The sequence below is a fragment of the Chrysemys picta genome, chromosome 2 (assembly GCF_011386835.1).
Source record: "Chrysemys picta bellii isolate R12L10 chromosome 2, ASM1138683v2, whole genome shotgun sequence".
NCBI classification, from domain to species: Eukaryota; Metazoa; Chordata; order Testudines; family Emydidae; genus Chrysemys; species Chrysemys picta.
The window spans coordinates 24,163,098-24,190,260 of record NC_088792.1 but is presented as its reverse complement, the minus strand read 5'-3'; the positions used below and the strand labels follow the sequence as shown (position 1 = coordinate 24,190,260).

Sequence of the window (27,163 nt, the reverse complement as noted above, 5' to 3'; positions counted from 1 at the left end):
GAGGAAGAACCAATATCAGACAAAATGGCAGACTGGAAGGATTGAGAGTCAGAAAGAGATTTGACAGCGTTGAGTATCCCTTATTTTTGAGAGAATTTTAGATATCTTTTGTCTTCCCTGAGAGATTCCCTCTGTGACTTAAGGTTTCTTTCTCTTGCCCAGGACAGCAAATCCTCTGAAGAGATGTGTCTTAAACCTGGAGGTTTGAAGCTGAGGGTTGGCTAATTAGTTCCTTGGACAGACTAATCTCCAGCCACTGAGATCAGGAGCAATTCCCCACTGAGCTAGTTGCAGCAAGTAGTTTAAGAGAGATGAACTCCCTGCATAAAGGGTTTATTCCAACTGTTGGTATAAGTGGAAACACTGGGGGACAGCAGATGACAATTTGGGTCAAGACACCTCTTACTACTCTCTATACTATCCACACAGAAGCTGCTCTTGTTCTCTTAACTCTCCTAGTTATGGGAAGGCAGGGATAGCAATGATAGGGGCAGTGTGGTCAACAACATTGGTCAGTGATGCGTAGTCAGATGTGTTTTTTCTACATGCTGTTTCATCTGAGCCTCTCCCCGCACTGAATCAGGGATGTTAACTTATAGCACCTTCCTCAAACAAGGCTGAGGATGGTCTTGTGGAACCCTGGCCAGCTTTCAGTTCAATGGACACAACCCAGCCACATGTGTACACTCCAGAGAAAAACAGTGTGAGCAAATTTTCACTCTTTAGCTTGTCACTCTTGATGAGCCAGTAATAAGCCTCCGAAATCAAAAGCAAAGGAGTAGAGCCTGTCACTAAGAAACCCTGCCAATCTGCCAAAATCTGGCACACATTGCTCAAGGATCCTGTTAACAATTTCAGGTTTTTGTTTGTTTGTTTTTCTTCTGTAGGTTCAGAGCTCTTAAACAGGAAGGACTGTAAAAACCTGCCTAAAGTTAAGGACATAGATCAGAACAGTGGCTACAGTACTGGATTGGGACCCAGAAGATCTGGATTCTATTCCCTGCTCTGCCATTGACCCACTGGATGACCTTAGACAAATCACCTCACCACTCCAAGCCTCAGTTTCCACAGCTGTAAAATGGAGATAACAATACTGACCTCCTTTGTAAAGCACTTGGAGGTCTATAGATAAGAGCTGTTATATTTATTATTATTGGGAGTACCCTATTTAATATTATTATTAAAGGTTGTAGCCTCACTCACTCTGCTAGTGACTGACAGGTCTGCCTCCTAAACCCAGAACTGGCTGCAGAAATGCAGAGTTGATCATTATTTAGAATCTGTGGACCAATTTCCCTGAAGAAAAGGGGAAATTGCTGACAGCATAGGAGAAAACAGTGAAACTAATTATATAAAGAAAATGCAGCAAGGAGCAGATTTTCAAATGTTTTAGGTGCCTAAAGATGCACAGAGGCATCTCGTGGGATTTTCAAAAGCACCTAAGCAATGTAGGTGCCTAACTCTCATTGACATGAATGGAAGCTAGGTACCTAACTTGTTGAGGCAATTTCTGCATCTTTAGGTGAGCCTTAGGCGCATGGAACCCCAGTAATGAGCGAGTGCTGAGAGAATGCGGAATCAGTCAAGGCTACACTCGGCTGATGCAGCAACTCATGGTGTCGGACGCCATCAGATGGTCGAGGGACATCTACATAGAACACATCATCAGACATCGACAATACCAGGAGGGATCAGCTGGAGTGCCGATGAGAAGCGCAGCCAGGAAAGTAACAAATACTTTCCTCATGGATTGTATTTTCTAAATGGACAACCAACCTAATTCTCAATTACTGAGGGACAATCTCCACTCATTGATATATTTGCTTTCCACAACCAAATCTCGGTGCAATTTTTCATGAGTGATGTACCCAAGTATTCAGTTTCTAATATCTAAACTGTATTGTTAAATCTATTCACCTAAATTTGGGTTATTGCTGATTATGTACTCTATGTATCATGACTTTAAAAATAAACTTTGTATTTGTGGATAATCTAAGCACTATACCCAGATGTACAGACCTGTGTATTATATAATTTTTTGAACATAAGCTTTAATAAAAATTTTAAATCTGTGGACCTTCCTGCACAGAAGAAAAGGGGAAAATGCTCACAGTGTAGGAGAAAACAGTGAAACTAATTATATAAAGAAAATGCAGTAAGGGGCAGATTTTCAAATGTTTTAGGTGCCTAAAGATGCAGACAGGCACCTCATCGGATTTTCAAAAGCACCTAAGCAATGTAGGTGCCTAACTCTCATTGACATAAATGGAAATTAGGTACCTAACTTGTTGAGGCAATTTCTGCATCTTTAGGAGCTTAAATACCTTTGAAAATCTGCCCCCAATTAAACAAACTGAAAAGACAAATAGCTTTGTTCTCTAATCTTTTTTAGTAATCTTAGGTTACTTGTAATCATATTAGGTGAAGTATTTTTAGACAAATGTGATTTCTAAATTGACAGAGTCTGTTCTAAATTGACAGGGTCTGTTCTAAATTCTAATTAAATCCATTGCTGGTAATTTTTTTTATTAAAAACGTTTTACTTAATCAGCATGTCACTATTCTGAACACGTTTTCTGTTCAAGACATTTAAATTTACAGTTCAATGTAAAATATACAAATGTTTCCTGAGATCATCCAGTTCAGACTGATAAATCCAGGAGACAGAAATCAGTCCTGTAGCTAACGTGGCAGCACTCTGTTTTGCAGTGCTGACAGTTCAGGATCCAAAGTCCTGTCAATGATGCATGATGGAAGGTGGGGGGGGGGGGTGCAGGGAGAGAGGGGATTGTTACAATTTTACACAATAGAATACAGACGCCCCCCAGGTTACGCAAGACCCGACTTATGCAAATTCGCACTTAGGGAAAAAGTTCTATAAACCAGAAATAGGATTTTCGAGTTGCGGAAATTTTTGCGTAACGTACGGGTATACGTTTCCAACTTACGCAAAATTCGAGTTACCAAGGCTTTCTGGAACGGAACGATTGCGTAAGTCGGGGGGAAGTCTGTATGTTTTATGGATTTGATTCAGCAACAGCTGAGTAAAATTCTATGGCCTGTGTTATGGAGCAGGATGTTAGACTACATCATGAATAATGAAAAGAAGACCATCAGCTTTCAAAACTTGTGTTTTTCCTAAATTTATCTTTGGGGTTTGCATTGACACCCATCACCACAGAATCTGGACAGCTTGTAGATCCATGTATTTAAATGGGAACAATCATCTACTCTGACCTCCTGCATAATACAAGACATAGAACTTCACCCAAGAATTCCTTCAGTGGAGTGAATTATTCTCTACTACGTAAGTCCCATAATTTATGGTTGAGCTAGAGAATATGTTCTAGACATCCAATCTATATTTAAAGACAACAAGTGCTGGAAAATTTACAGCTAATACATTGGTGCAACAACATCCTTAGTGGACTTCATGAAGTCATTGGCTCTTCTGCCATTCCTGGTTTTGGGAAGCTCTGCCTCAGGTAGGTCAGAGGTACCAAACTCATTCAGTCCCAAGGACCAAATTCCATGTTAAATTATGGCCAATGGGTCAGGGTATACATTAAGACTGTAGACTCTTCTCAATACACAATAGTCTCCCACTGATGTCACTGGGAAATTCAGAGAGAGATCAAAGGAAACCTGGTCTTTATATAGTAACTAAATTCTTAGGTATTTGGGAATTCAGCCTCTTACTGTTGCATTCAGCATCACTCAGGAAAAAAATAGGCTCCCCTTTATGGCTACTGAAATATCTGCCCTTTGTTTCTGTTCCTTCCCCCATTTTCAGTTCTTCTCCCTCTTCCCAGTCTGTCTCCCCTTTGCATTTCCCTCCCTAAAGCAACTCTCAATTCCAATCTTCTCTTGTGGGCTTCATTCCCATCCTCTTCCCTATTCCAACGGAAAAATTATCAGCACTAAATCAGTCAATATTGACACTGAAATGGCAGCACTGGAATTTGGAACTGACGCCCTGATGAAATTATTAGTACACAAACAATTTCACACTTCTCAGTCATTGTTTCAGGCTGTCTGTACACTCCAGCATATGTCACTCCAGCAATTACTCTGGGTTCACAGAAGAAAGTTTTTCTTCACAACTATTAGGGCCAGTTACTTCCCTTAACAAAAGAAAAGAAAAAGGAAGGAAGCAAGCAAGCAAGATTTTGGGCAACCTGAACATGTCATGGAAGCCACATAGATACAAGAACAGGAGTACTTCAGATGCATCCGAAGAAGTGGGCTGTAGCCCACGAAAGCTTATGCTCAAATAAATTTGTTCATCTCTCAGGTGCCACAAGTACTCCTGTTCTTTTTGCGGATACAGACTAACACGGCTGCTACTCTGAAACCTGTCATAGATACAAGAGCAGGTCAAAACTTGGAACTTCCACTTTACAGGGAATTTTGACATTTTGAACTATGTTTTTGTTCCAAATCATTAAGGGTGGTTGCTATTTAGTGCTGGTTAAAACCTCTTATCTTCTTTTCTAGGTCAAAGTGTCAAACTGTTCAATTGCAACACAGTCAGCAGCCACTAATCTAGAAAACATGATAAGATGTTTCAATCAGCACTAAATAGCAACCACCCTAATGATTTTTAAACTAAAATACTATAAAAATAAACCAATATAACAAATTAACAATATTTTGAGTATTATATTAGGTCATTTTGCAGAACAGGACGTGTCAGTAGCAATGCGTAATATAATATGTCATGTTAAATGACTTGACATGATATGACATAATACACTATTGACATCTCATGAAATAATGAAAAAATAATGAGTGATATGAAAACAGAAAATGAAATAATGCTTGAAATGAAAATTTCACTTTGGAAATTTCAAAATTTTCCCTAAACAATTGTTGTTTTTGATAAATTAACACTATCCTGTAAAAACCTGTTTTGGCAAAAATTTCATTGAAATCTATACAATTTTGGAGAATGTTTTGGTTTAGTTGAAATAGCATATTTCGATGGAAAAGTGTTTCAACAAACAATTTCCAACCAACTCTAATAAATACATCAAATGGGCCAGGACCAGACTGTGAACTGTATATCTGACATCCATGGAGTAGTATGTTAAGTTTTTCTGTTATTCTAATTATGGGGAGAAACCTTTATAAAAGAGGAAGGTGGGGCAGTATGGTCTAATGGTGGATTAGCCTATATTCCTCTGTAAATTAATTCCACAAATTATAAATGATTACGGCTAAGAAAATTGTGGGCTGCAATTTTGTTGTGGAAACCACAACTGTAACACACACTGCAACTTTTTATAGTTGCTGCAAATTTGAGTGGCATTGTGACCTTGTGTGCCAGGTTGCAATGTCACTTATTCAAATTTGGCAACCTGTTTCTATTTTGTGTGTATATGTGTTTGGTTTTTTTAATGAAAGTTGAACTGACCACACCAAAACCACAACTTCAACAAAACTATGGTTGCAACTTTTGAACCAAAAAAAAAAAAAAATCACAACTTTCTTACAGACTTACAAATAATTTATTAGTGTTGAGAGTTAACTCGCAGCTTTAATTGCTCCTAGTTTTTCTAGTTCAGATGCCAGAAATAACCATAATTTCCTCAGTTCAGTCCCCTTCCCTTCTCTCTGCATGTGTCAGGATTTTTTTTCCCACCCAGTTGTTGCTGAAGGAACACATATAGCAAGTTGTTCCTGCTACTATTTAAACAAGAGTCTCTATAAAACAAACTGAATAGCAGATCATGCAATCAATCTTTGCACATAGAACGGGGCGTTCTGTGCCAGAAATTGATTGCCATGTGCAGATCTGAGATAGCCTAAATCCCATTCACATGCCTGCAACACCCATATAATTTGACTTTTTTTCTTGTTGATGCATGTGTAAAATCATATCCAGCTCATGCATAAAGCTATGGATCAACCCACTGTCATTAAATTAATGTGCACCCTGTGCAAAAAACCAGCACACACATTTTAAAATCTTAGTTTCATAGAAATAATATTTGTAAGGAAAAGAATCAAATAGTTTTAAATATAATACAGGAATCATTTCACCCACCAATGAAATATAGCCACCATCCGCGGATACAACGTATCATCTGCTTTACAGTGCACACTACACAACAATTTAGGTCAGTAAGTGAAGAATTTTGTGAAGCTTCTTCTACACATTTTCAAAGTGCTCGGTAACTACACCACTGCACTTATCCCTACATTTCTGCCTTCAGCTCCTTCTATATAAGTTTCTCTCCTGACTGCTTCTGTCTCTTTTTACCTCTATGCCTTATTTCATGCCTGTTCCTTTTACACTTCGAAAAGGTCCCCATGTATGTTATGCGCCCTCCTTCTTTTATTTCAAAAGCTCTGAAAACCCACCTGTTCTGAAGCCTATTCAAATATGTGCCACTTTGCATTCTTTCTACTGAATCCATTCATAAACAAAGACTGTAAATTATTCAGGATTGGGATTTTGGTTTTTGTTTAGCATGCACTATTGTTTTATAAACTGCCATGTACATATGCATTGCTGTGTAAATAAATAACAGTAATAATATCCAGTTGAAATTGCAGAGAGAACTTAGGTAGGCAGAATGTAATTATACAAATTGGAGCTTGGCCAGGACACCAGGGCTAACATCCCTATACTTGCAGAAAGTGTCAGGGTAGGGTTACCATACGTCCGGATTTTCCCGGACATGTCCGGCTTTTTGGGCTCCAAATCCCCGTCCGGGGGGAAATCCCAAAAAGCCGGACATGTCCGGGAAAATCGGGACATGCGGGGCTGGCAGTGCGGGTGCTCGGGGGCCGGGCCGGGGGCTCGAGGGCCGGGCCGGCGGAGCGGTGCCGGGCCGGGGGCTCCGGGGCCGGCGGAGCGGTGCCGGGCCAGGGGCTCTGGGGCCGGCGGAGCGGTGCCGGGCCGGGGGCTCCGGGGCCAAGCCGGCGGTGCGGTGCCGGGGGCTCGGTGGCTGGGGGCTCGGCGGCTCGGGGGACGGGCCGGCGGTGCCGGGCCGGGGGCTCGGGGGACGGTGACCGGCGGTGTGGTGCCGGGGGCCGGGGGTGCTCGGCCGGGGGTGCTCGGCCGGGGGTCCGGGGGACGGACCGGGGACCGGCAGTGCTGGGCGGGCCGGGGGTGCTCGGCCGGGGGCCCGGGGGCCGGCAGTGCTGGGCGGGCCGGGGGTGCTCGGCCGGCACCCCAGGGCCCAAGCCGACCCAGGCCTCCTCCCCCCACACCCCGCTTACCTGCTTCAGGCTTCCCGCGAATGTTCGCGGGAAGCAGGGGAGGGGGCGGAGACTTTGGGGAAGGGGCGGAGTTGGGGCGGGGGCGGGGCCCTGTGGAGTATCCTCCTTTTGGAGGCACAAAATATGGTAACCCTATGTCAGGGGAGCTTTAAAACAGCTGTGATTAGTCAAAATGCTTTACATAACTAAATATATACTATAAAACAGAGTTTAGAAGTATCTATCACTGTTTCACTATCTAACACGACTGTGAAGGGTGCTGAGGTATCATCAGCAGCTGCCATTTTAGTGATATATCCCATCGCACTTAGGTGGTAGTCTGAAACACAGGAAGTGAAGGTCAGCATTTAAATTCAGGTGAAAAAGCTACCGTAAAACTTGACATTCTTCCAGAAAATTGGGGTTTCCTTTAACAATAGCCAATAGGCAGTTCTGTAGGGTTGTTTGGCAGTCCAGATAATTTCATTAATTCAGTGGAATTTAGAAGAAATGGTCAGAATGACAAGGCTGTAATTTCAAACAGTGAAGAGCACTTTTGTTTCCTAAATTTAGCAACAGAAATGTGAATGTATTTCGCATTCTTTGTAATCTTGTACATAATTTAATGCATTTGTTTGGTAACATTCTGGACATCACAACCACAAAGGTGTCACATTGGACAACTGATACTTGTTACTCTTCCAAATGTGAAAGTCTCCATTGTTCAAGCCACGCCTTAATCAATAAAACATACTTTCAGCTGAAAATACACATAAGCTCTCACTCTTGATGTCATTCAACAACCAAAATCTCCCAAGCCTATTTAAAGAAAGATTTTTCCCACTAGGCAAAATGTCCAGATATATCAGTCATACTAAAATTTACTTTTACTACCACCTATTTCTTAATTTCTCTAACCACTTGCTAGTTAGCAGGCATGAACCTCTGTGTTTAGCAAGTGTTTTCTTCCTCATCACTTATCTTCTGGAGTTGCAATCCCCAGTTCAAGTCCCTGTTTTCTAGTAGAAGCATGCAAAAACTGTCTTGACAGATCTTCCTGATATCACATATCATAAATGAAAGTCAAAACAAAACTACATACTGGATTTGCAGTCGATTAATACAATGAAGCAGCAGAGCTGTTGATATAATACTCATTGGATAATATGATGAATTTAGCAAAATATTTCAAGTGAGATGGACAAGGCTATGTGATCACAGATATATAAGCAAACTATTTTGTGTGAATGTGACCTAGACAACACTGAATGTAAAGTTGGCTCTAAATACGCTATAAATCTTTCATTAAAAAAATATTTTCAGACCTTTTAAAATATAAAAACCAAATAAGGCCATGCAAAGAGATTCTTCAACTGAAAAATCAAATCTCTCTCCCTCAGTCAGATAAAAACAGAGAATTGTTTTAATCTGGGGTCCGTATAGGTAGTTAGAATATAATGCTTCTGTGGAAATGAAGAATTCCCTCCTTCTGCTCCCTTTAAAGTGCTTCCACACTGTACCTGAAACAAGTGAAACCCCCAATAACTTAAACTGGCATACCTTCTGTTTATAAAGGTTATTATGCAATCAAGAGAAGAAATAATACTAGGCCTTTGCAAGATGGCTGTTAATCATCATTAAAGGAGCTGTGTGTCCTCTTAAAAGAATGCAGAGTCCCCAAACCTATTGTCCGTGTAGGTAACTGTAGAAAACTAGTTTGGAAAGGATGGGGAGGATGAATCAGGATGGAGGCTGATAACAGAGAGGGGAAAACGTCTCTTTAGAAAGCTGTGTGATGCTGATAGGCAGATCTAAGTGATCTGAGGGAGGATATTGCTTTCCAGGGATGCAAACATTCACTTTTCCTTTTCTCTCTCTGCGCTATGCTGAAAATGACTTATCTAGATTAGCTTCTGAGTAGTGTAAATCTGATATATTAAGCCAACAGTTTCTTTTGTTTTGATTCCATTTTCTCTGTTTGTAGTAACAGAGAAATGGGGGTGGGGGGGATTATGGGAAGGCTCCGGAGGACTAGCAGCCTCAGTTGTTGTCACGGCATACATAACAGGGATAGAAACAATTGAGACAAGCTTATTTGAAGCAAGCTAATTCAAAGTCTCCCTATAAGACCAGCCCCCTATAAGATAGGTGCCCTGATTGTAGGCACAAGCAACATACTAAAGAGGTTTTGTATATAGGGTGTGTATGTGAATTAATGGGAACAATTGATCCAAATCTTAAATTAAATCTCTAGTAAAAGCTATGTCTACACTGCAATCAACCTAGGTGGTTGGTACTGGGTCAGCCTAGTCCTGCTGTGAACAGCCACAATGCAAAGTCCTACTCATGTTACTGTGTCTCCTGTTTCTGCCAGGGTGGATAAAAATCAATGATTTAAAAAACAAAATCAAATTTTTTTGATAAAATGCTTTTTGAGGAAAAATCCTATCTAAAGATACTTTTAATTAAGATACATTATAGCTCACCAATATCTCATCATGGAATAGGGATTATAAATTCATGTAATGTTTAAGAAAAGTTTTGTAAATGAGTTCCAATAGTTCATGGATTAGGGACCTAATTTTATGGGGCTCCAGGGGCTTCCCTATAGTTTATTTAGGTTAATCTTTCTATCTACCCAATGGGACTCAGTGTTCAGTCTAGAAGATACCATCAGAGATGCTTAGTTTTGCAGTTCTCAAACTGTGGATTTGTGTCTCCAGGGATAACATGCTTGTTAACAGCAAAAATGTTTTTAAATACATAAATAAATATATAGAAGTGAGAAATAAGACCTCAACCCTATTGTCCCGCTGCAAATTTGAGTACACAGAGTCAATCCCTTACCGCTCTCTAAAAGTACAAAGTTTCAAAAAGTTCAATGAATAGGAGATCATTGGGGGCAGATTAGATCTGGACAAGGAGAAGTCTGGAGAAAAATGTGAGAAGGGAGGGACAGACAGTAGAAACAAAAGTGAAACTGTTTGAGCAGCATATTCCAGAAGTCTTGAGGTCTTTCTGAGTGTAGCCTTCATTGATTTGAAACGTACCATAACATTATCTCACTAGAAGGGAAAACCTATAATGGCAGCAGGCTGTAAAAGAGACTCAGTTTGGGAATAAGAACCATTCAAGAAATATGTTTGCTGATGATGCTTTAAAGAAAGTCACACCAGTGAACTAGTAGAAGTCACTTAAGCACTTGGATTCAAAGTCTGTTGAAGTGATAATCTCACTTTTAACAGCAGTAGCTTCTCCTGCCAGTGTAGAAAGAATATTTTCTTCCTTTGGACTAATTCATTCCAAATTGAGAAATCGTTTGGGAACTGAAAAAGCAGGAAAGCTTGTTTTTCTTTTCCAGATTATGAACAAACAGGAAAGTGAAGTGAAGACAACTGAGTTAGCTGGAGAAGCCAATATTTTAAGTCTCTCATGTTGACCTGGCTGACAAAGTCGATTTAATTTTTGGTTTGTTTTTTTTAAATATTTCATTTAACTATTTTAGTTAAAAACAATTTTAACAAAAACAAACCTGATTTTAAAAAACTTGAATGTTTAACTAAATTCAAAAATTCATATGCTTGTTTTGTTATAATATTATGTGTTTGCTGTTGAAGAAAAAAATCCAGAATCGCACTGTTAAACAACAGTAGAATATCATTTACTTAAACATTTTTGGATGTTTTTCTACATTTTCAAATACATTGATTTCAATTACAACACAGAATACAAAGTGTACAACGCTCACTTTATATTTATTTTTTATTACAAATATTTGCACTGTAAAATAAGATATTTTTCAATTCACCTAATACAGGTACTGTAGTGTAATCTCTTTATCATGAAAGTTGACCTTAAAAATGTAGAATTATGTACAAAAGAAGCCCTACATTAAAAAATAAAACAATGTAAAACTTTAGAGACTACTAGTCCAATCAGTCCTACTTCTTGTTCAGCCAATTGCTCAAACAAGTTTGTTTACATTTGAAGATAATGCTGCCTGCTGCTTGTTTACAATGTCACCTGAAAGTGAGAACAGGCGTTTGCATGGCACTATTGTAGCCGGTGTTGCAAGATATTCACATGCCAGATGTGCTAAAGATTCATATGTCCCTCACTGCTTGAACTACCATTCCAGAGGACATGCGTCCATGCTGATGACAGATTCTGCTCGATAACTATCCAAAGTAGTACAGACTGATGCATATTCATTTTCATCATCTGAGTCAGATGCCACCAGCAGAAGGTTGATTTTCTATTTTGGTGGTTGGGGTTCTGTGGTTTCCACATTAGTGTTGCTCTTTTAAGACTTCTAAAAGCATGCTCCACACCTCATCCCTCTCAGATTTTGGAAGGTACTTCAGATTCTTAAACCTTGGGTTGAGGAATGTAGCTATCTTTAGATATTTCACATTGGTATCTTCTTTGCATTTTGTCAAATTTGCAGTGAAAGTGTTCTTAAAATGAACACGTGCTGGATCACCATCCGAGACTGCTATAACATGAAATATATGGCAGAATGGAGGTAAAACAGAGCAGGAGACATACAATTCTTCACAAATTTAATTAACGCATTATTTTTGTAACGAGCACCATCAGCATGGAAGCATGTCCTCTGGAATGATGACCGAAGCATGAAGAGGCATAGGAATCGTTAGCGCATCTGGCACGTAAATATCTTGCAACACCAGCTAAAACAGTGCCATGCAAATTCATAGACTCTAGGACTGGAAGGGACCTCAAGAGGTCATCGAGTCCAGTCCCCTGCCCTCATGGCAGGACCAAATACTGTCTAGACCATCCCTGATAGACATTTATCTAACCTACTCTTAAATATCTCCAGAGATGGAGATTCCACAACCTCCCTAGGCAATTTATTCCAGTGTTTAACCACCCTGACAGTTCGGAACTTTTTCCTAATGTCCAACCTAAACCTCCCTTGCTGCAGTTTAAGCCCATTACTTCTTGTTCTATCCTTAGAGGCTAAGATGAACAAGTTTTCTCCCACCTCCTTATGACACCCTTTTAGATACCTGAAAACTGGTATCATGTCCCCTCTCAGTCTTCTCTTTTCCAAACTAAACAAACCCAATTCTTTCAGCCTTCCTTCGTAGGTCATGTTCTTTAGACCCTTAATCATTCTTGTTGCTCTTCTCTGGACCCTCTCCAATTTCTCCACATCTTTCTTGAAATGCGGTGCCCAGAACTGGACACAATACTCCAGTTGAGGCCTAACCAGCACAGAGTAGAGCTGAAGAATGACTTCTCGTGTCTTGCTCACAACACACCTGTTAATGCATCCCAGAATCATGTTTGCTTTTTTTTGCAACAGCATCACACTGTTGACTCATATTTAGCTTGTGATCCACTATAACCCCTAGATCCCTTTCTGCCGTACTCCTTCCTAGACAGTCTCATCCCATTCTGTATGTGTGAAACTGATTGTTCCTTCCTAAGTGAAGTACTTTGCATTTGTCTTTGTTAAACTTCATCCCTGTTTACCTCAGACCATTTCTCCAATTTGTCCAGAACATTTTGAATTTTGACCCTATCCTCCAAAGCAGTTGCGATCCCTCCCAGTTTGGTATCATCTGCAAACTTAATAAGGGTACTTTCTATGCCAATATCTAAGTTGTTGATGAGGATATTGAACAGAGCTGGCCCCAAAACAGACCCCTGCGGAACCCCACTCGTTATACCTTTCCAGCAGGATTGGGAACCATTAATAACTACCCTCTGAGTACGGTTACCCAGCCAGTTATACACCCACCTTATAGTAGCCCCATCTAAGTTATATTTGCCTAGTTTATCGATAAGAATATCACGCGAGACCGTACCAAATGCCTTACTAAAGTCTAGGTATACCACATCCACCGCTTCTCCCTTATCCACAAGACTCGTCATCCTATCAAAGAAAGCTATCAGATTGGTTTGACATAATCTGTTCTTTACAAACCCATGCTGGCTATTCCCTATCACCTTACCACCTTCCAAGTGTTTGCAGATGATTTCCTTAATTACTTGTTCTCACTTTCAGGTGACATTATAATTAAGAAGCGGGCAGCATTATCTCCCATAAATGTAAACAAACTTGTTTCTCGTAGTGACTGGCTGAAAGAGAAGTAAGACCGAGTGGACTTACAGGCTCTAAAGTTTTACATTGTTTTGTTTTTGAGTGGAGTTATCTAACAAAAAAAAACATACATTTGTAAGTTGCCCTTTCATGATCAAAAGATTGCACTGCAGCACTTGTATTAGGGGTGAATTGAAAAATACTATTTCTTTTATCATTTTTAAGTGCAAATATCTGTAAGCAAAAATAATATAAAGTGAGCACTGTACACTTTGTATTCTATGTTGTAATTGAAATCAATATATTTGGAAATGTAGAAAACAAAAAATATTTAATATATTTCAATTGGTATTCTATTGTTTAACAGTGCGATTAATCACGATTAATTTTTTAAATTGTGATTAATTTTCAGTTAATTGCGTGATTTAACTGCGATTAATCGACAGCTCTATTAAAAATCAAGCTATTTGTTTGATATAGCCTGTTTTTCTTTCCTATTTGCTTTCTTTTCTGCATTTTTGTACAACGGAAAGCAGTGAACAAATGTAAAATATTGTATGACTATAGCTTTATATTGTACTTAGCTTTGTGTTTTTCTTATTTCACTGTAATTGATATAGTTTTGTTTTCTTTACTTAATAAAAAGAGTTAATAGTTACAAAAACAGACATTCAGAAGCTAGTAAGCCAGATTTTATAACTAAACTACCCAACAATGTCCTATAGGTGTCTTACCTAGCTGCAGTAACTTTAAACAACCTAATTGCTGGATCATTACAACTTGAATTAAAAAGGCTGAAAGCTTCTGCAAGGCTAAGATTTTACAAAACCTAAAGAAATAGTTTTCATAATATTTTATATTTCACTGAAAAGAGGTGTATTTGATTTAAACATTCCCCTTACAATGGTTTGCAACACAATACTGCAGCATTGTTCTAGGGTAGGGGGACTAATGAGTTAATTTTCATTGTCCAAACACAGGACTAGATTCTGCACCTCACACACTGAATAATCACAATGAAGAAAACAACATAGTGAGGGACTAGTCAATGTGAGTAAGGGTGGTAGATATTGGTCCCTAGTGAACTTCATAAAGCAGAAGAGATTAACATTCAGTTTTAAGCTCATATGTGAACATTAACACTGATGCATACTATTTAAAATATATGATCTTTTAACTCCTTTACCTTCATATAATCATTCTCTCTCTAACACACACACACACACACACTCACTCTCTCTCTTCCCCCACGCCCCTGTTTCACACCCCTGCAGGTACCCATGACATACCAAATTGTCTGCTAGTGTAAACTGATGTTGCTATATTGAAGCCAACAGAGCTGCACCAATTTACATCAGAATCTGGCCCTCTCTTTCATACACATTCTTCTTTGACACATGCACCTGTACTGTCTTACACAGGTACACGTCATACCAGAATCTTCCCTTCTTCCTGTCACATACATTTCCAAAGTTTTATTCACATACGCCAGACAACCACTATACTCCGCCATTAACTCACTACTCAAATCCTCCCAACTCAGTCACACACTGAATGAAAGCCAGGTGTCTTCTGTTCTTTCTGGACCTGGGGAGAGGACTGTGGAACTGGGCTGGAAGATACTGGGCCTGCAATAGATTGCTGCAAGGCAACGGAGCAGGGGTGTTCTGGAACAGTATTCAGGGATGAGAAGGGAAGCAGCTTGGCCCAAAAAAGGATTAAATATTTAAAAAAATACACAAGCTTTGGAAAGGAGAGAAATCCTCATGCTTCAGAACAGAAGCCACCTATTAGGGATCAGAATGAAATTTTCCCTGGAGGGAAAATTTTATTCCATACCTGCCTACTGCAAAGTTGTTTTTTTTTTGGTGGGGATTTTTTTGGTATCTTCCACTGAGTTTCCTGCTATTGACCACTGTCTGAGAGAATACAGGACTACCTGGCATGCTGGTCTAATTCATTATGGCAATTCCTATGATCTTATGGAAGAGGATTCAGGAAGAATCGCTAGAGTTCACTCCTCCCCCTGGGCTCAGGAGCCACTGCATTCACTCCCTCTGCTTTTGAACTGGGCAGGGTAAATACATAGTGCTCCACAGTGCAACAACTGCTCTCCCACCAGCTGCTAACTGCAGCTGATTACACTTGGTTCACATTTTTCAAGGTTTTCCTTACAACCAAAAAGGCTAGAAGCCTTAAAAAAAAAAAAAAGTAGCTTATGCCTGGCCTACACCTAAAACTTAAGCTGACCTAGCTACATTGCTCAGAGTTGTGAAAATTTTCATACCCTGTGCGACATCATTAAGTAGAACTCACCCCCTGCCCTACATTCACCTAAGTCAACACAAGAATTCTTCTGTCAACCTAGCTGCTACCTCTTGGAGTGATGGATTTACTACAGCAATGGAAAACACTCTTCCGTCACTGGAGTGTCTACACCAGTGGTTCTCAACCTGTGGCCCACGGACCGCTTGCAGCCCAACCAGCACACAGCTGTGGCCCATGTGACATCCTCAGGACCATACAGGTAGTACACCTCTACCCCGATATAACGTGACCCGATATAACATGAATTCGGATATAACGCTGTAAAGTAGTGCTCCGGGGGGACCGGGCTGCGCACTCCAGCGGATCAAAGCAACTTCGATATAATGCGGTTTCACCTATAACGCGGTAAGATTTTTGGCTCCCAAGGACAGCACTATATAGCGGTAGAGGTGTATATATATTGTGTGCATGCAGGCCACATAACACACATAGAGAGCTGAATATGCAGCCCACAATGGTAAATAGGTTGAGAACCACTGGTCTATACTATAGCACTACCTTTAGAGTCTGCAGAAGTTGATGCCACTTGTCCCCAGAGAGCTGGCAAAAGGGGGTTTGCAAGACTGCTCTATTATAAACAATGTTATTGTAGTCGTGTTTGTCCCAGGCTATTAGAGAAACAAGGTGGGTGAAGTAATATCTTTTATTGGACCAAGCTTGTCTCTCTCACCAACAGAAGTAGGTCCAATAAGAGATATTAGCTCACCCATCTTGCCTCTTTATTATAAACAACTCAGATAAAGAAAACTAATATGGGGTGGAAGACCTATTGCTTTCAGTATATGTGGAGTTCATTTCCCGCTAATTCATCCTGCTTCCCCAAGTGGGAAGGTGTGAACAGCAAGATCTAATGCCTGGACTCAGGTAGGAGCTAAGAGCTTGACCCCAATCAGGAAACACTATAAAGAATCCTCATAGTAGTCAGAGAAGTGCAAAGGGGGCTGACAGGAATGTGACCTGTGGAACTGAGGGGAAAGGTAAAGCCTCTTCCTAAAAGTATTTTCTTTAAACCCATTAACTTTGGGGCATTCTAAGAATAAAAAGATGTGAGAACTCTACATCTGGAAGATGCAGTTATTGGATTGGTGGTGGTGTCGCCTACCACCCAGCAGGAACAAACTGATCCCCTCCTAGGTGGGTAATAGTATAGAGCATGATGGCTGGAAGTGATTTGAACTATTGCCTTTCGTTCAAATTAATTGTCCATAAAAATACAGCAATCTTCCCCCACCTCACTTTTTGTCATTGTATTTAAGTAAACGTAAAAAACACAAGGTTTTTATACTTGCACCAGTTTTCAAGAAACCCATCACCCTGATCAATGAGACAAAGTCCTTTCACGGCAAAGGTACCTCTCTTCTTCCTCCCACCTGCCTTATTTTGTTTGGTTGGGAAGAGAAGTTTTTAGAAAGCTTTTGTGGGTGGAATAAATACTTTATATTTCTCTCTTATTCAGAAATGATGCTATTCAAGGATTGATTTTTCACTGAGCCATGTTATCTTCAAATGTCTGCTCGCACAGACAATACTTCATGATGAAACATCTAGCTTCCCGAAAGCTGCTTCAGGCATTTAGCTCCTAGGAGTGACCTAAAGCCTAGACAGCATTCAGATCAATTTAAAGGGACAGTACTAACCTGGGTTTTATGACACTCACTAACCAAGAAATAAAGATGAAGAGAGCAGATATAGTGAGATCTCAAGGGACTGTGAATGAGGTAAAGTGCACTTTATCTCCGAATAAAATCGCAAGGTGGAAGGAATGGTGTTTCTGAACTCTTTATGGAAAATAAGGCCCAATTCTGCACTGAGATCCACACACAAGTGGTAGGTGAACCATTTGTAGCCCATATTCAGCATGTATTTTGTAGGGTGGTTGGATGCAAGCGTCTATCTATTTTGAAGTAGTGGGGATAAAAGCACCAGAATTCAGGTTATTGTTGGAATGTGTAATATCCTATATTGGTACTGGATGTTATTCATACAGTATGAACTGTGAAGATATCTGAGTATTAGTTTTACTTTGACTTAGCTGTTCATTTCCATTTTTTAAATTCTTAAAGTTTATCAGTAACATTTCTTGCAATACATATGTTTCAAATTTATTTTTAGCTAGTAGCCTTAAAAGGTAATAATCTTTGATCTGTCAATAGGGGCAGCCATCGTAATACCACTCCTATAGTAAGTTGCTACTCAAAATGCATAAGGCTTTTAGAATCTTGCCCACAGTTAAGAAACGCTTAAGGCTGAAAGTGTTTATAAAGAGTCTACCTAAAACCAAGAAAGTTCTATGATTTCCATTTTTCTACCTAAAAAAAGTGTTAAAAGCAGGAATGTCTAGAAATTCCCTCTTGTGATCTGAAATTATATATTATTAGATGTATACAAAAGAAATATTATACTATTTAATCAATGCTATAGATTTCAACAGTAGTTTAGTCCCAGGATACATTATGATAAGTCAGGTTTCTGCTGGTGTGATACGTTGTTCAAGCTGTAAGATACTTTTATGAATAAAAATCAAAGCACTATCTTTGTGATTACAGAATCTGTTGACTATATGGTATTTTACATTTATTGACCAGACTGTGCCTGGCCCAAATGAGGCTGAGTAAGAAGTTCCCCACCTGAACTACTGCACTAGAGCTCCCTAGATTTTGGGTCTGAGTGCTGGCGGAAGGGCAGGTGCCTAGTACACCTCTACCCCGATATAAGGCAACCCGATATAACATGAATTTGGATATAACGCGGTAAAGCAGTGCTCCGGGGGGACCGGGCTGCACACTCCAGCGGATCAAAGCAAGTTTGATATAACGCAGTAAGATTTTTTGGCTCCTGAGGACAGCATTATATCGGGGTAGAGGTGTACTCTCCTTCTTCCCTCAGAGCAGGTGGATAGAGAGGGCTGGAGCCTTGTTTCCGCCTCCACTACTTTCCAGCCAATGAAACTGAGATTGCACATGGGGGTGAGTTTGCTACTTCTGGTCAATTGCCATGAACAAAGGCAGAGCAAGTGATGAACTAGTCACATTTCCTCCCTAAAGCAACTGTAGTTTCCCAACTTTATTTACTAACGCTTATATTGCTTATTTAAAAAAAAAAAAAAAGTAACGGAAAATTGTATGTTAGTTATAGCATACTGGATATAGAATCCCTTAAAAAGGAAACGGGATTTTATATTCATAGTAATATGGTCTTAACTTTACATGAATTTATACAAATTATAAGGAGACAAAAGATGTGGTTAGGGATTGGTATGTGTAACTTTTATGGCATGACAGTAAGTGAAATAGAAATAGAAGGCATGAATGAAACAGCCGCATTTCAGTGTTTCGGTTTTTGGAGGAAGACAGTCTATGGAAATTTTAAAAATTCCAACTGTTAGGCAGCCTCCTTTGATGCACATTTTCAATCTTAACTAATTTCCAATTACGTTTTACTTTACTAATTTTCTATATTTACAAATAATGTAACTCTATGTATGTATAATGTGTACAGGTTATAAAAGATTTAGAAAGACAGATATTAATAAAGAAATATAAAGTAAGCAGCCAGAGAAAACATACAATTGACTGAAAATGTAAAAATATAGGCAGACCCTGCAGAAACTTATGTACATGATACACTTTAATCATGTAAGTTGTCCCCTTGAGTTCAACTGGACTCTCACAAGCTTAAAGCGAAGCATGTTCTTAAGTCTTTTCAGAATCATGGTGACAATTTGTACTACTAAAGGTAGACTTCCAGGAAACACACACGTTCTATTGGAAAGTAGTTAAAGATGAAGATAATGTCAGCTTCATAAAAGTAAAAAAAAAAAAAAAAAAAAATACACAGAAAAAAATGACAAAAACTACTGTCAATTTCATATAGTACTTTAGTTGTATATAAAGCTTTTAAAATATTACTTTAGTTGTTATAAAAATACAGATTTTTGTATTGAGTATGGCCCCAATCCTGCAAACATTTATACATGTTTAACTTTAAGAGTGTGACTAGGTTCACTGATTACATGCATAAGTCTCTGAAGCATCAGGGGCTCTGTAATTACACTTGTACCATCCATTAGTTGTTTTCAGATATGAAAACTATTATTATAATATAGTGCCCTGTGATTATATTTTATGGTACACAGTTCCTTTGGTTGTGAATATGTCCTCTTTGTTGTAAATGCAAACACTCTGTGATTTGCAATTAGTTATTGGGACATGAATCTTTTGTATTGATTACTGAAAAGACAATTAAACAAAACACATTAGATTAAATCCTGGCCCTACTGAATTCAAAGGAAATGTTGGCACTGACTTTATTAAAGCTAGTATTTCACTCACCGTCCATAATAAAAAAAGAAAGAGGGCTCAATTCTCCAATAGTAGCTCAACTCCTTTCAGATGAGCACCTCGATATATTGCTGGATTGATCCCGTAATGTGAATCATAGAATTACAGTTATCACAAATATCACTTAAGAGAGCAGAACTTAGCAGAACTTGAAAACTAACCATTCAGGGTTAAAATATTCTTCTGTAGTATTAATAAGTGTGAACATCTGCTGTTCCCTAAAATCTCTCTCACGCTACGGAGTCAAACTCACCCTCCTCCTGTGGTTTTCCTTTATTAACAAAGAAAGGAACAATAAGATAACAAAATTCGACTTAAGCTTCTGTGCAGACTTGGCTACTCCTTGGGTTTCTGACAACACACCTTCTATAACAGTACACAAATAACTACAATATAACAACATGTATGTCCAAAAATAAACATTCTGCTACAAAATAAGCATGAGGATTGTTCATAGAAAATTAGAAGGATTACACATCTAGCCAGGAAATAATAAAACTATCTTGTCCAAAAATTCAGATTCCTCAAAATAGAGTTAAAGCTATACTTTTCATCTTTTTCATTTCATTTACTTCTCTTTCAGCTTACTATTATGGCATGTTACTTTTAAGTTTTAGTCAGTCTCTCAACTCCATTTTGTTTCACTTTATTGCTACTCCAACAACAAGATCCAGTAAAACTTATTGCTGGAAGATAAGAGTTATTTTGCTAAGATTTGTGAACTAAGTACAGACTACCATTAATTGTTCCACCCTGCTCCCATCAACCTCTCTTAAAAAGAACAGATAATAGTGTCACACTGTAAATCCAGGAGACCAAAGTACAAAATCTAATTTTCAGCATGCCACTTTTGAATACTACACCTACCAGTAGACTCCAGAATTTGTTAACTAAAAATGTACTATGGTAAATTAGATAATTTTAGGGTAAAAAAAACCAACAATATATACGTTAGTATGAGTCCCTGTTTGTGTAGGTCTTTCATAGACCAACAGGGAAGAGAAAAAAATTAGAATCGGAAAATGCTATATAAAACTGGCAGGTGCGATAAGAGGCAGATATAATATCTAAACAAAAAAAATATTATTTTTTGTTGGTAACTGACTAAATTGCAAGTTGACAGTATCCCATTAAGGGCGGGGGGGGGAGACCTAAGACTGATTCTAATTCTCTGCCTCTGAAAAAGTTCTCCTATAGACATGTATGATATTAATTTTGTACTATGCTTGGCTTTTGTCTAAATGCCAACGAAATGGATTTTACCACTGTAGATTTTTATATATGTAATACCAAAATTAATTGTAAGAATTTTTCAAAATAAAAATTTTAAAATATTCTGTTGCTTGTATAAAATAATTACTTCTTTGTATTTTGGAATAATTTGTATTATTCTCCTGCAATTGCGTCCAAGAGTTTGGGTTTCTTTTAAAATTCCACTATATTACTGTAAATAAAGATATAGGTATCTACAAAAAAGATACAAGAACTGCAATTCTGAACAATGGTAAAGGAAAGAGAAACTGAAAAAATAATCAACTTGTCTCCTTTGCTAGATCTTGCAATCATTCTGTATACAAACTCTTAGCAACTTCACTGGGATTTACCTTCATAGAATAACTGCAAGATTGGACTCTAAAGGGATGTTACCAAGGTTGCTAGGCCTAAAATTAGACCTTTGATTTGGGTTCTTGGGTGTGTCACAGCACCTCTCCACTATTCCTACTGTGCTCTTGTGGGCAGCCTAAAGAATGCTGCTCTCAAAGGAGAAAAACAAAAATCAGATGTTACTAAAACAGAATCAAGTTTCAGCACTGCACAACTTTATTATTTTAAATTAATTCAAACTCTAATTGTTTGCAATTTAATGAAAGTATTTACTAACGGGGGGGGAGGAGGGAGGCAGTCTTGCAATGACACACAGTAACTACATGTTAGGATAGTTTTAGATATCCATTTAAACATCTTGATTAAATAACCAGGAGTTTATTCACTTCTTTTGTAACTAGGACATTGCTAAGAATCCGTAATATAGTCAAGAGTTTGCTTGGCTTCATATTAAAAATAACTTGTCAATAGCTCTGCATGAAAAAAAACATTCTAGTTGTACATTCAAAGTAATAACTAACAAATAATTTAGGATGCAGTATTGGTCATACTGAAATCAATGAAAGCCACTGCTTCCAATAGAAGATTTATACCTAGTTTAAAGCCCAAGCTCACAAACATCAGCAGATATAACCCCTGATTCTGCCATGAGATGCACTTAGCAGACCCCTGAAATCCAAAGGACTCAGTATAGATGTAAGGCTCACCTGTGCAGAGCAGGGGTCATAGTGCTTACTATATGCTGTGAGACGTCTCACTAACATTAGACTACTCCCAGTTACATATATTATACCAGTAGTAAGTGTTTCCAGGGCTGGACCTTTTAATTTGTAACACTTTAAAACAATTTAAAATTGGATTTAAAATAAAATATAATTTACATTCTTATTTTGCAACCAACACAGACTGTAAAAGTGCATTTTTCACCAGCTTTTTAAAAATTGATTTATCTAATATTTTAAAAAATAAATTTAATTGGATTACAAGCCTCTTGCAGAAAGACTTACTTTCCCAAGACTTATCTCACTAGAAAATTCCCTCCAAAATTGCATATTGTTTCACAAACTCATGACTTTGGAAAATATGGCCTGCAAAGTTTATAAGACAAACTGACAGATCTAACTACAGAACAATAAGTAATTCATTTAGGAATCAAGTGTAGATCCAAATTAACAAAAGTCTTCCAGAACCTGACAAAAACAATCTTGCTGTTAATGTCTTTGTTCGCAATTGTTAGCACAAGCAACCCTGACAAACTAAGATGTATGGACTACATAAAAGATGACACGTAGAGTTGCCAAAGTGCCAAGGGCACCACGCTCCAAGTATCATAGAGTGTTCAATTCTGACTACCTTCTGGGACTCTTGAAAAATCCACCTCTTTGAAATGCTTGTAAAAGAAATAACTTCAGATTGCACTCTTGGCTTACTTCAGCAGAGGAACCCAGACAAAAGGGGACACAGCAACCATAATTCTTATAAAGTCAGCTTGTGGAATAAACAATTTTAATTAATATTGGAAAGCTCCTAAACCTTCATTGCAAGGAGAATGACTAAAAGAAATCTTACATTACGTACCAGAAGAAAAAAAATTACAACCAGGAGAAATTACTGAACTGAAACTCTACTCTACACAAACTACTATTCATTTCCTGAGTACATGGAGGGAAAGGAATTAGCCCCAATATACCTGAATATAAACACAATCCTTGCTGAAGAACAATCATCTATCTAGACTGGTTCAGGAACTTAAACTCTAAAAACGAAACACATCTGTGGAGTAATTTTTGACAAATCTGAAATTTCATGGGTAAAATTCACTGCTAGTGTCAACGGTTATAGCTTAATTAATATCAATGAATTTAATTTCATAAAATTTTATATAAAGCGATGTACATATATTTGACAATGAATTTTGTCCACAGATTGACCACCAACACATCAACAAAGCAGCCATCAGATAACTCTTTCAGTCACTCTGAACACAGATTAAAATTTATGACCAAAAAAATTAAATGCTCTCATAACATAAACAACCCTGTGAGTTACTGAGACCTCCACCAAAAAAATCCAGTCAAAACAACAATAATGTATCTAGCTATAGAAATTTTGGGATTAAACGTGAACCCATGCAGGGAATTATTCTGAGTATACTTTCACTTCTTATATAAAACAGCAGCCAGCAAATGCTTTACTTCCCTAAAGACTTTCTGTAACATGCTCAGAATGGCTGGTAACAAAATTGTGTTTAAAATGTGTGAAGAGAGACCTGGTCCTTTGTGCTGAATGATGACGGACAAGAAAAACTCAAGAGATTGCAACCTGAACCACAAATTGCTTTTTCTGGCCCCCAACTCTAGTTGTGTAAGAGATTCCCCTCAAGGAATTTCCTTTCAAAGGAACACCATAAAGTTCAATAAAAACAAGCTTCACAAAGGTGGGAGAAATTTTCTACCTTCTTCTTGTCCTCTCCAGTAGGGTATTTTAAAAACTATTTTATTATATTTTTCAAGTAATACAATTAGTAAAGTGTGAGAGGAAGAGACTATTCTGAGATGTTAAAATGTCAAACTATCACTGAATTATACAATACCCAGCACTGTATTCAATATTTGATTTTTCAATATGTTTCTAGGTTTCTCAAGCCTGGTTCTTTACTACTAGTGTCTTTTAAGTGCTGTTCACTACTTTGCATTTGAACAAGACCAAACACACTTAATGACAGATTCTGAGGGATTTTCAGGGACAAAAACTGTGAGCTCAGCAACGTCACACAAAGTTTCCCAAGTCCCTAATGTCACTATTCGACATACTGACCTGTGTCTCAAACTAAGAGAGAGAGCCAGGAAAATGTAATGAAATACCCCTCTATATTTCTGCTTTCTGTACTCTACATAAAGATTTGCTTCTCCTTGCACACTTTCACCTCTTAAATTTAAAATAAAAAGGGAAGGAAACCTGGAGAGTCCTCTAGCAAATCTTTGAGACAGAAGTAGAGTCACCACTTAAGTCAATGCTGTTGGAGACTGAAGATAATTTAGAAATGAAGTTTTTTTTTTAATTATTTCAAAATTCCTTAGAACCAGGGCTGTCAAGTTTCGAGCAACACTTCTCAGGTGAGGAGAGTGAGTACATCATTTCTGAAGAGGGAGGTAGGGAGCCCCACAAAGATACGAGCCTATGGGGGGCTGGGTGAGCTTCTCCACTCACATATGGGAAACCAGAGCCAATCCCCCCAGGCCCTACTACCCCAAACGAGCTCGAGCAGACACTGTGGGAGGAAGAAATCCATCCAGCAGGTGGGGAAGGAAAGTGAAGAAGGGGAAGGAGCCGCCTGGGGCTAATGAGCATCTGGCCAGCAGGGGGCTTGGGGAGCAAGGGGCCCGTCTCCTGTTAGGGGGAGCAGGGGATGTAATCCCCACCCCTAGCCCATTCCCTCCTTTAGGAGACAGTTTGAGGGTGTAACATGCACCTTCCCTGCCCATGTCTGCCCTAAGGGGGGAGCTAAAGTATCGCCTCCCCTCCTTCAGGGTCTACCCTACGAGGGGAACTGGGAGAAGCGGGGTCTTTTCCTCTCTCCCCTCCACCTCCCAGCGTCTGCCCTACAGGGGGAAAGGGAATATCCACCTCCCCCGCGTCTGCCCTACGGGGGAAACTCGGGGGGCGGGGGTACTGCCTCCCCCCAGCGTCGGCCCTTCGGGGCGAGAAGAGGATACAGCCCTCGCCCACCCCCCCATGTGCCCCCTACGGGGCTTATTCCCCCCACCCTACCCGTGTCGCTCCTTCGGAGACAAGCCTGCAGAGCAGCTGCCATTATCCGGCCCAAGCCCCGTCTCTTAGCAGGCACCACCCCAGCGACAGACACAGGCGGGGCCAGGGGCAAACCAGGCGCCTTGCGTGTGAGGCCGGGGCGGGGGGTAGGGGCTGTGGCTGGCCTGCGCCACACCCCGCTCGGCCTCTCCTCTCACTCGAGGCCCCGGCTTCCCCGCAGGCCCTCGTGGAAGATTCGGGAGAGGATTTCTCGTGCCCCCCCCCGTTTCCTTCCCTCCCCCAGTTGCCCCCCCCAGGTTATTTATTGTAACTTCAGTGGCGGGGGGGGGGGGGAGGCGCAATCCCAGCCCTTTGCAGCTGAAGCCCATGGGCGGGGGGCGCTTTGTGAACGAGAATAAATAATAGTTAATATCCACCCCCCCCGCCTCCGCGCGCTCGCAGTTTGCCTGCTCGATTTCCAAGCTGGCTGGGAAATTATCCTCCCCCCACCCCAACAACGAACAAAATCCTACCTTGCCCCCCTCCCCCTCGCAGCTCCCCACATTTTATTAATTATTATTATTATTGCCCCTTCCCCATTTACTACCCCCCCCCCCAGGCAGGATCCCCCTCCGCTCCAGAGCAGCCCTTTCCCTGCCCCCATCTCCTCGGATCACTGTACAGATTTTGTAGGGTTTTTTTTTTAAGGCGCCATGTTTATAATCCTCCATCATATTAAAAAAAAAAATCCACCCAGCACGAGACACGGTGTCTCCTCACCCCAAAGGCAGGGGGAGAGAGACAGAAACATCATCCACAGGGCTGTAAATTCAAGCCCCCCCTCCGCACACGAACCCCTCCTCCCCAGACTCGAAAGTCTCTCTCACCTTGTGCTGTTGCTGCTGCTTCTGCTGCTGGAAGGGGGGGGGAAGGGAGGGAGAAGTTAAGCCAGGGGAAACTTTTCAATCGCTTCCCCAGGCCGCTGCTGCCTCCTCCTTCCACATATTTTTTCCCCCTCAGAGTTTTATTGTGTCTGAATATTCTCTCCCTCTCCTCTTCTGTCTGTCCACAGTTAAGGTTTCTGGGGTAAACAGGGTTTAGGATGGTGCCAGGGATATTTGGGAGAAGGAGAACTCTAGTGGTGTCTGCTGGAGTTGCTGTTTGTTTCTTTTTCCTTTTATTATAATAAATTTAAAGCACATTCTTAACTGTTTATTAATTATATATTAGTTTTTAGATCATAATGTTAGGCCACGACCCTGCAGTGAGCTTATTGGAGGATCAGGAAGTTAGAGGGCATGTACATTAACCAAGGCAAGATAGTGTGCACACGATCAAAATACAATCTAGAAATTCTGGACAAAATTTTCAGAAGGGACCACTGATTTGGGACACCCAAAAACTGAAGCATGCAAAATCCATCATTACTCTTGAAAATTTGGCTGCATACACCCAGCTATGGTGTGATTACAGAATCTAGCTTTTTAATAAATAAATATTATCACTGGGTGCATTTTGTATGTAATTTATAATATTTAGGGATATTTTGTGGTTTGCTTAGATATAATATAGTACATCTTATGGGGTGTCAATATTAAAAGAATATTTAATGCTTGTGTAGGCAAATACATTCTAATTTTCATGTACATTAGAAATTACATAACAAGAAAGAAAGAAGCCTTGTAATTACAGGTTTGACCAGCATTTCCTTTTGCAGTGCAACATCATATTCTGTCACAGCATACTATCGCTCAATCCTGCAGACATTTATGCATGTGAATAACTTTACGCATGTGACTAGTTCCATTCCATTCATATAACAGAGGACTACTCAAATGAATAAAGTTAATCACATCCT

General features: G+C 39.6%; 1 protein-coding gene across 48 annotated transcripts in view; it reads right to left on the bottom strand.

Annotated features, from left to right (window-relative positions):
* The window catches only part of ZMYND11 (zinc finger MYND-type containing 11), a 157,796-nt gene extending 131,315 nt beyond the window's left edge, over positions 1-26,481 (bottom strand). For 22 of the 48 annotated variants that reach the window (XM_065582781.1, XM_065582789.1, XM_042859011.2 and 19 more), the window contains exon 1: positions 26,193-26,397. The gene's annotated coding sequence lies outside the window, so the exon portion shown is untranslated. Of the gene's footprint in view, positions 1-25,326; positions 25,522-26,192 lie in introns of those variants that run through there. The other 26 variants (XM_065582802.1, XM_065582820.1, XM_065582810.1 and 23 more) reach the window with 13 other exon arrangements.
* Between the last annotated feature and the right edge of the window lie 682 nt (positions 26,482-27,163).